The following is an 11,366-nucleotide window of genomic DNA, read 5'->3' as shown; positions in this document are numbered from 1 at the left end:
ACCAGTTTAAAGTCACCAGTCCCTCCAAGGGAGAAAGATGCGGTTTTCTACTCCAGTAAAGCGTTACAGCTTCAGAAACCCACAGGAGCACATCTACTCTCTTCTATTGGGTCCCTGTGAGAGAGAATTGACTTGATGGCAGTGAGAGAATATATAAGGGGGTAGATTGTTTATTTTAGGCCTTGATCTTAGTGTTAGAGACACCCATGTAAGAGGGCATTACATAAAAACTATTAAGTGGACTTTTTCTTCATATATGACTGGAAGCACTTGCTAATGAAGATTAAGAATTAAAGCCTTAAAGGTTGTTTACAACTCATCGAAAAGAAAACAAAAATCATAATCTATGGAGAAAACATTGAAGTTGTCAAATATTTCATCTTGCTTGCATCCACAATGAATGCCCATAGAAGCAGCAGTCAAGAGATCAAATGGTGCATTGCATTGTGTAAGTCTGCTGTAAAAGATCTCTTGAAAATTTTCAAGAGCATGGATGCCACTTTAAGGATAAGGTGGGCTTGACTTAAGGCATGCTGTTTTCAATCAGCACATATGCATGTGAAAGTTGGACATAGACTAAGGAAGACTGAAGAAGAAATGATGCATTTGAATTGTGGGGCTAGTGAAGGATATTGAACGTACCGTGGACAGCCAAAAGAACAAATAGATAAGGGTTAGAAGAAGTATGACGTGAATGCTCCTGGGAATCAAAATGACATTGTATCACGTACATTGAACATGCTCTCAGGAGAGACCAGTCCCTGGAAAACAACATGATGCTTGGGAAATAGAAGGGTAGCAAAAACAGGGAAGACCCTCAACAAGATGAATTATCACAGTGGCTGCAGCAATGCCCTCAAGCATAAGAACAATTTTGAGGATTATGGAGGACCGGGCAGGGTTCCATCTGCTGTACACGAGGTTACTGTGAGTTGGAGCTACATCAAGAACCACATCAAGTGGGCTTCAAGGAACCAAACATTTCCATTTCTAGAACACTCAAGGCAGACATTTTGTCCAAGGCCATATGAGCACTGGTCTCACGTTTTTTTCACCATATGTGGCTGTGGCTTTGTTGATGCTCAATTTGATACAGGAATGAAGCGTGCCTGCTGGTTATAAAAATCCCCATAAATGGAAATCGCGAGATAGTTATTATGCATGTGTTGTTTGGTTTGTTTTCCTGAATGGTGACATAAACCCTGAGTACAAAAGACTAATTATGCAGGGGTAGGGGTCAGTGGGTGGGAATCAGTTCTTTTCTTGGATTTGAAAGGATTCTTCCCTGTACCACTATTGTTACTGACAGCTATAAATCTATGAGGGAACTAGGGCCACAAGTAAGCTCATAGTAAAATGTGCTGCATTTTTGCCCACATTGTGAGGCCAGCCCATTTGTGATAGTTTCTTTAACCTTGTATAATTAAATCAGAAAATTTATTCCCTACCAATCTGTAATCCACAAGAAACACCACAGATGGTATTAGAGGTAGTATCTGAAAAGTACAAAACTATATCTATAAACAATAACTATATATATGTATATCTCAAATCGAGGGGATATATACAGTAAAACCCACAATAGCCAGAATCTGTAAGGAGGAAACCTGGTAGAGAAGGAAAATGCAAACATGTTCCACTGAGTACCAATGAAACCGTGGTGACGCAGTCCTTCGGGAGCCCCCATGGTTAGGTTCTTGGTTGCTATCTGAAATGTCAGGGGTTCCAACTCACCAGTAGCTCTTCAGGAGAAAGATGTGGTAGTCTACTTCCATAAAGATTACTGCCTGGGAAATTCTATGGGGAAGATTTACTCTGTTTTAAAAGATAGCGATGTCGGAATTGACTCAACAACAATGGGTCTGTAATTTTGGTTTATATGCAATCAAAGGTGACAAGTGAAACTGGCAAGTGCAACTTGGAATGCTCATTAAAACAAGGCTGTCCCATCGAATTCATACCCTCACAGGTTTCACGGTACTATAAATGTGTTGATATACAAACTGTGAGTCCAAAGAACACTTTATTGTTTGGAGGTAAATAACACATGGAAAGTAGCATTTTGGAGTAAATATACACCACTATCTACCGCATATTGCAATTACAAAAGACTTTCACAATGATTATGTTCAACTGTAATTATCTTTTAATGATTCCATTTTCTATAAAGTTTTTGAATGCCCTCATATTTGTCCCAGTTTATTTTATCTCTTAGCATACATTTGACGCATATATTCTCAATATTTGAACATGTAAAATGATGTTTACTTTTATTATTAGTTATTGTCTCCTCCCAAGATAAATTACCTTTATTTATTTTAATTATTTGAAATAAACACTTTACTTTTGACTTTTAATCTTTGAATATTTCTGAAATATGTATTTAATTTGATTAGTGTTTCTTGTAAACAATGTATGGTTAACAAAAATAGCTATCACCATGAGTGAGACATTTGGGTGTTGTATAATGATGGACATTTTAGGAACATTGTATCATATATGCATTAAGCATTATGACACTAAATACCAGCAATAATAAAAAGCACTAATGCGTGTTCTCTGCCTATTAGTATAATTTTTTGTGGAGCACTTTTCTATACATTTTCATGTGCTTGTTTTTACACATAGTCTTATAAAGAAACATATAAGAGATTGAATTATGCTTGTTTTAGTCTACCTTTTTCATTAAATAGTACTTAATGGTATCTTTACGTATCAACAAATATGTCTACATTATATTTAAAGGGTACACAGTAACTGACTGTTTCAGACATTTAGGTTGTTTCCACAGCTTTGCTACCATAAACAAACCTTGAATTAGTATCCTTGTGTCTACATCTCTTACTATTTGCATTTATCTTCTCAAATAAATTTCTACTGAAAATGTTAGATCCTAGAAATTATATATATATTATGAAATTATGCAGATTACTAAACCAACCTCTGGAAATGTACCAATTTATACAGTGCATGAGACCTTTCATAACCCCATAGCCTCATTGGCACTACACATTTTGTTGACATTTTGTTGATCTCTTAAATCATCTCTAATTTTATTTGTGTATAGGATTTGTTTTGTTGGAAAAGTATAGTTTTCTGTTAATGTTCCTTCTTTTATGAATATTATGTTTATGCCTTCCCCCATTTTTCTCTCAGGACATTAATTTTTAATTGATGTCTAAAAGTTCTATTTATAGTAAGAATATGTATGTGCCACAGATATTTTTCCTAACTTGTGTTTGTCTTTGAATAGAGATCATAGTAGTTTTTGCCTTAGGGATTTTTTAAGGCTTCAATCTTCATAAAATGATTAGCAAGCACTTCTTCATTGAAAGACTGGACAGATATTATAAATATAAGATCTGTTAAATCATAATTCCATATGTAAAATTTTAAAATAACATTGTTTCTGGTACCTTGAGAGTTTCATTGTTGGCATTTAGACTTTTGATTTGGTTGGGATTCATTTTAGTTTAAATAATGAACATAAATGTAGCTGTATTCATTTTTGAGAAGCCCATTTTTCTCCATTGCACATGGATTTGAAATTTCTCCTTTATTATATCTTAAACCCCATAATGTACTTGGGTTTATTTCTTTGATACTGTTCTATTCCATTGGTTTATCTATTCCTACACAAGAACCCAGTATTCTAATTATTTTAATTTACAATACAATATAACCATATATGTGACAAGAAAAGCTCCTTTTTAACTTTCCTTCAGCATTTCTTTTGGTATTTGATATAAATACATATTATTTCTATTAAGAATATCCCCAAATTAAGTAGAATTAAGGCATTTCCTATAATCTTGTTCCTTGATTCTCTTTCTTATAGGGAAGGAAAAATACTCTAGCAATGGGAATGATATAATTCTGCATAAACGTATGAGAGCAGCCACCTTAGTGAATATATTTTTAACTAGAAGTACATGTGAACAACCATTGTTGTAGAACAGCACTTTCCAAACTCTCGGTGATGATGAGAATGTTCTTTATTTGTGATTTCCAATATGATAACCACTAGGATGTGTATCTATCAATCTCTTGAAATTTGACTAGTGTTATTGAGGAGTTGAATTTTAAAACTTATTTAATTACAATTTTAAAAAATATATATTTATATCATATCTCCATTGGCAGAGCAAATCCAGATCCCACCTATTAAGAATTCATTGAGCTATTATAGTGCTTCATGACATTATTGACATATAATAGATTTGGCCATTTCCTATCTTTCCTATTTAACTATCATTCAGATAGAGATCTTTAGTAAAATACAAATGCTAATCCTATGGTCTCAAAGGCAACTTAAATAAACAAATAGTTAACAGATACCTTCTTGCCAAGGGAAGCCAGCAATTGTACAGCGAGAATAAGTAAGGATTATAGTAAAGTCATAGAGAGGATGAGAGATAGAAAAGAGTCAAATGATGGAGTCAGACACATTTCATGGTAGCATGCTCAGATCAGCTCTGGTTGGCGGTCCATGTGAGAGAGAGACAGAGATATTTGATGCTAACCCAGGCTTTTATATTCTCTGGGGACATGCAAGCCCCCTAATTAAGGTGAGGACCCACGTCCCAGGAAGGGGCTATGCTTTTGGGAATACAGTAATGAGAAGGGGTGATCTAGGGGTATCCACGCAATAGGAAGAGGAGGGATGGGGGTATACATGTGGCAAGTTGGACGGATCCTAGATTCAGGATGGCAGCCTAACTTTGGATGTCACTGAGAAGGTTTGACTTGTTCCCTGGCTCAACTGATAGAGACCATTATCAGTAGGGTGTGAATGCTTGGTCCCAAGTCTCAGGGAGAAATAGTTTGTTGTCCCCAGCAGCAGGGAGCAGGGCCTACCCTGTAGTCTGGTGACTAACAGCCCTCAGGGAGAATGTCTGTAAGGATATGACCTCCCCCCATACCTTCTTTATGCTGGTCAGAATAAAATGGACAAGACACTCTGAGCATCAAAGAAATATGTGCATTAGTAGGAGAGATCCAATGATATACATAACAAGGCAATATATTATAGATAATAAATAAATAAAGGTGTCTAGGAAATTCCAAGAAATTTAAAAAATGTTTGAGTTACAGGCTTGAAAGAAAGTAAGGAAGGCAGCATGAAAGACATGGCAGGCAAGCCCCATCTTGAATAGGTTCCATATTCAACAGGCATAGATGTAGAGATGGGGCTGTGGGTGTTTGGACAAGATATACCAAGAAAATGAATGGCATAAGCAAAATCACAAAGAAGGGATAGCAAAGCTTCTTTTGGGTAATAGTGAGTGCTTCAGTCTGACTGCATTACACATATGAGAAGAGTGATTACTTAGGTAGGTTCAAGCTTATTTCTGGCACAATAATCTTGACTTTAATTTATTATCAGTAGGAAGAAAGATCAGCCACTTTCTTTTTTGTTAGACAACAAAAAACCTCACTGCCATTTTGTCAATTGTGACTCACAGTGACCCTATAGACCTTTGTGGGTTTCTGAGACTGTAGCTCTTTGGGGGAGTAAAAAGCCTAGCCGTTCTCCCATGGAGTGGATGGTGGATTCCAAATGCTGACCTTGAGGTTAGTAGCCCAATGTACAACCCTTATGCCACGAGGACTTCATTAGTCAACAGATTTAAGGACACCGGAGAAGCAATCGATTTCATGGTATAAGTAAAAGAAAACGTTCCAACTTGCTCAGTTGTCTTACCTTGGAGAGGTCACTTGTATCTTTAGATCCTGGGTTTCCAGGATATACGATGGAGAGATCATCTACCTCATAAGACTATTCTGAACATAAGGAAATAAGGAAAATGAAAGGCATTCCACAAGGTGTAAAGCAAGCTCAGTCAAGATATTAAAAGTTCATAACAAAGTCATCCCAGTTGTTTCTTATAGTGACATACACCCTGCAAACCAGAACAAAACAAACATTTAGCTTTAGCAACAGACACTAAAAACTGAACAAAAGAGAAAACTCGAAACCACAGTCAAAATAAGAATTCTTTAAGGGTTATAATTCCAATGGGCAAATAATAAGAAACAATCTGTGATTTGAGTGCTTGGATGTTTAAAGGAAGAAACACTACCCGGGTTAGTAATAATAAAGGTCATCTGGTCGAATATCATGGAGTGCTGATGGTGTCAATTAGTTTACTCTGTTGGCCAGCCAACTGTATGGAATTCTGCAGTTTGAACCCACCAGGCACTGTGAGGGAGAAATATGAAGGTTCCTGCGCCCATAGGAAGCAACAGGGGAGGTCTGGGCCCACAGTTTGAACCCACCAGGCACTGTGAGGGAGAAATATGAAGGTTCCTGCACCCATAGGAAGCAACAGGGAAGTTCTGGGCCCAAGGTCACCATCTGTCAGGAATGATTCCATGGCAGTGCGATTCAGTTGGGTATTTTTGTTGTTGATTTTTAGGCTAACCTCCCAAATCAGATGTTCGATTCCCCACCAAATGGTTGGTCATGCTATGTGGTCAAGAAGTCTTTCAGGTCCAATGCAAGCTATTTAATTTATCTTGAAATTCGGTTAGAAATTCTTTCAGACTGCATAATGTGACATCATCACTCACTAGATATGCAACACTTTTAGGTATGGTAAATCTCAAGATAAGAATGGCAGCAGACAATTTTATTTGCCCTCATTGTTGTGTAAATTTGCCCTGATTTTGAAATGACTGAAGCCATCCCTCCAAAACAAAAAAAACTAGCTGATTGTCATAGAGTTGATTCTGACTCACAGCAACCCAAAAGACAAAGTTGAATCACCTCTTTGTGTTTCTGAGACTGTAAATCTTTTTTTAAGTAGTGTTATTGGAATACTTCATACATAATATAATTTAATCAATCAATACTTATATGTTTTATTGTTTTGTGGGTTAGAAGATGTCATATGATTTATTTTTCCATATCCCTACTGCACCGCTGTACATCCTCTGGTATAACCAGGTCTGCAAAGTAGAATTGGGGTCATGATAATTGGGAGGGGAGGAAGCATTCAGGAACTAGAGGAAGGTTTTGAGTTTCATTGTTGCTACACTGAACCCTTAGTGACTCATCTCCTCCCCACTACCCCTCTGGAAGGAATGTCCAGCTGTCTACAGATGGGCATTTGGTCCCCATCACGCACTCCCCCTCATTCACGGTCACGTGATTCTCACCACCACCCAATCTTTGTTGTTTAAGACCTGGTCTCCTCTGCCCTTCACGATCACCTATGTTAGTGTGCTGCTTCCGTGTGGGCTTTGTTGCTTATGGCCTAGATGGCCGCTTGTTTGCTTTCAAGCCTTTAAGTCCCCAGACGCTACATCTCTCAGTAGCCGGGCACCATCAGCCTTCTTCACCACACTTGCTTATGCACACTTTCGTCTTCAGCGATTATGTGAGGCGGGTGATCACACAATGATTGTGTCATATGATTTTTAAGGGTGCCAATTGTTTCTGTGTGTGTGTGTGTGCACATGCATGCCCGTATGTGTGGAAATTATTTGAGGTAATTCAGTGGTATGGAAATATTTTATTTATAAATAGTTTTATTGGAATATACTTCACATACCATTCAATGTATTTGTACAATCAATTCAGAATGTTGATGCAATCATCACTACAATCCACTTCAGGACATTTTCTTCCCATACTCATTGTTGTTAGCTCTCCATTTCCTCTACCTTCCCTGGGCATCACTCTACGCAATTATAAATCCAGTTGCCCTCCCTATAGATCTACCTATCTTAGATTTCCTATATAGTAAATCATATAGAAATAGAAAATAGAAAACCAGACAGAATTCTGCAGGGTCAAGTTATAGAAACACTTCCTTCAGAAGTGTCAAGACCTAGATGAAGGATCCACAGCAGAACAATAGCTTTGTATTTTGTTAGTTTTGTTTAATTGAAGCTTCTATTCTTTTGTACCAATGCTTTTTGACTTACCATGTTATTTATGGAAAAAGATAGGTACATGGTAAAGAAGGGTATGTGAGATAATGGAAAGTGCTATCATGGAATTTTAAGCCTCAGCTCCCTGGTATTATTTTTACCTTGTCCTGTGACCTTGAGCATGCTACTTCCTCACTCTAGTCTTAAATTTATCTGAGTACCAAGTGGGGAGTTTGGAGTAGATCATCCATTCGCAAACTTTAGTATGCAAGGCAATTGCCTGGGGTGTTTGTTATAAAATCCACTTCCTGTAGCACCACCTACAGATTTTCTGGATCGGAATCTCTGGAAGTGAGGGCACAGAAATAGGTATTTTTTTAAACAAACTTCCACAGTGGTTCTGATGCATATGGTTCTTGGACCATACTTTAAGAAGCCTTGAGCTCCATGATTCTTTCAAGCGCTCATATTCCAGGACAGAGGGACAAAATGTGTTTAAACATGTCTCTTTAAAGAAAGAACAGAAGTTGAAGGAATGATATCTCTACTTGATTCATTGAGTCAGCAAATGTTTATTTAAACAATTGACAAACAACCAAAACTTATTGCTATCAAGGTGTTTCCAACTCATAGCCATCCTCTATAAAGTTTCTGAGGTTTGACGTTTTTATGGGTACAGAAAACCTCACCTTTCACTCTCTGAAAGGCTGGGAGCTTTGAACCATGAACCTTAAAACTAGCAGTTCAATGCAACACTTACCCAATAGTGCCACCAGAGCTCCTTCACCCAAGCCAAACCAAACTCACGTCTATAATGTTGAGTCCAACTATAGTGATTCTATAGGGCAAAGTAGTACCACTGACCTTGTAGTTAGCAGCCCAACTCATAATAAGTGCTATCAAATAGGTCTGTGTCTGGAGCCTTGTTGTTCCAAATGGTTAAATACTTACTTGGTTGATAACAAAATAGTCGATGGTTCTAACACACTAAAAGATATGACAGTCTGCTTATATAAAGAACGCAGCCTTGAAAACCATATGGGTCAGTTCTAGTCTGTCCTATGGTACTGCTATGTGTTGGAATCAAGTCAACAACAATCGGTAATTATGTGTCTATTGAGACCATTTTTTTGTTTTATTGATTTTGGTGACTTGAAAGAAATGGATAAATGGTCAACTAATGAAGAGTAGTATCTTTTAATATTTGAACTAGCATTTAGTAGTATATATCTTTAGATACTGAAGTAAGAAGCTTTTTAAGATTGTTCATAATATATATAAAGGGTGATCAACCCATCAGTGGATTATTAGGAAAATTTTGACATGGCATTGAGTCAATTCTGCTTCTAATAATGACCCTATATGCCAAGGTAGAATTTCTTAGAGTGTTTCATAGGCTGTAAGAACCGATTACAAGGATCTACATGTGCCCTCCTCCCTGGGGGATGGACAACAGAAAAGGGGTTGAAGGGAGACGTGGGACAGGGCAAGATATGACAAAATAATAATTTATAAATTATAAAGGGTACATGGGGGGGCGGGGAGGGAGGAGAAAAATGAGCAGATGCCAAGAGCTTAAGTTGAGAAAAATGCTTTGAAATTGATGAGGGAAAAGAATGTACAGATGTGCTTTATACAATCGATAAATATATGGATTGTGATAAGAATTGTATGAGTCCCTAATAAAATGTTAAAAAAAAGAGCAAATGGGAAGGTCTTCCCAAGTCCTATGAAACAACTGGTTGATTTGAATCTCTCACCTGTCAGTTCACAACCTAGTACTCATCCATCATGCCCTAAGAGCTCTTTAATGGATAAATAAATTGAATATACATACACTGACATATTATTTGACCATAAAATGGAATGTAATATTGTTACATGATATGACTTAGATGAACCTTGAAAACATATTGAGTAAAGGAAACCAGTAACAAAAGAGCACAGATTTTGATCCTTTTTAATGAAATATCTATAATAGGCAAATCAATAACCACAGAAAATAGATTAGTGGTTGTCTCGGGTTGGTTGTCGGTTAGGACAAATGGAGAATGACTGATAATTAGCATGGATATTTTGAGGGGAGTACAGTGATTTAGAAATTCATTCTCTCCATGGTTGAACATATGTGGATATGTTTAAAACCATTAGCTTGTATTCTTTAAACAGGTTAAATGTATGGTATGGGAATTGTATCTCAGGAAAGCTGTTGTATATATAGTTTAAAAGAAGCCATGCGATTACTTGTTACCTCTTCAGAAATCTGGAAAAGGGTATACCAAACCTTAATCTATATAAATGGAAAACCAAACCTATATCGTTATTAGCCTCTTCTTAATATGCACATATCATAAATCAGACCCTGATTCCCATTTTAGGTGGACCTTGAACTCCATCTTTTGTGATTTTGGGTCACTGAAGTAATTAGTTAGTTCATAGGATGGCAGCCTTAGTTGCATTTGTTTTAAAGTCTATTCAAGCATTTTTGTCCATTAATAAACCACAGCAGTTGGCATGTCTGCTCTAGACTGTGGCCACGTCTGTAGTTGTGTAGCAGAGTAGACATGTCTTTAACAGAACGGTATTTCATGCAAATGAAAGTACACCAATATTTAGACAGAAAATGCTGTACTTCAGATTGAATAAAATGTTCCAAGTCTAGCTTTGGATATCTACAACTATTTCCTTATCTTCCTGTGGCAAGAGGCCCTGTGTTCTCCCTATAGGACATTCAGGGTAGTTTTAAACTTCAAGTCTTAGTTCTAAGTGTCATAGGAGGAGTTGGCATTTAGTAGCTTTTTCAGAATGTACCCACAGTTTGTGAAGAAGTATCTATTTTTTGCATCATTGTGTTCCCAGAAATTAGTGCCATGCGGTACAGTGTTCAAATTTTTTAATACCTGTTTAAGGAAAGAAAGTCGTCTGCTTCCTTTCTATTGCAGACCTGGAAGCCCTACCTAGCTTCAGGCACATAGGTCTCTGGGCTTGCTTTTCCATTCCAAGTTCCAGAAGTTAACATGCAGATTAAGCTCTTTGCTACCTCCACACAGGCCTGCAGGGTATGAATTTTCAAATCCCTAAATATTAATCACATGCCCAAACCTGTTAACCAATAGCTGGTCTATAAGCCATGTAAAGAGATTAGAAACATATAGGAATGTATGAAAAGCAAAACAAAAACCTTGACGGCATATAGATTAAAATTTAATCTAATTCTGTTGAGTTTCAACTCTCCTATCATTTTTCTTAGTGGTCTAAGTAAATGCTATTCAGGGGACCTACTCAGCAGTGGAAAAATGGGAGCAGTCACCAAGTGTGCTTCGAATTTCTAAATGGCATAGTACCTTCTTCATAAAGATCAAAATGTGAACCTTTTGCTCCTTTCACTTCTGTAATTTTAACAAACCCAAATCCTCCTACCTCTTGGAACTAATAGGAAATTGAAGGCCAGGCACCTATTTGCTGTGAAAGTTGTTGATTATATCGGA

This window comes from Tenrec ecaudatus, chromosome X (assembly GCF_050624435.1).
Source record: "Tenrec ecaudatus isolate mTenEca1 chromosome X, mTenEca1.hap1, whole genome shotgun sequence".
Classification (NCBI taxonomy): domain Eukaryota; kingdom Metazoa; phylum Chordata; class Mammalia; order Afrosoricida; family Tenrecidae; genus Tenrec; species Tenrec ecaudatus.
The sequence above is the reverse complement of the archived record's forward strand: the minus strand, read 5'-3'. Positions refer to the sequence as shown.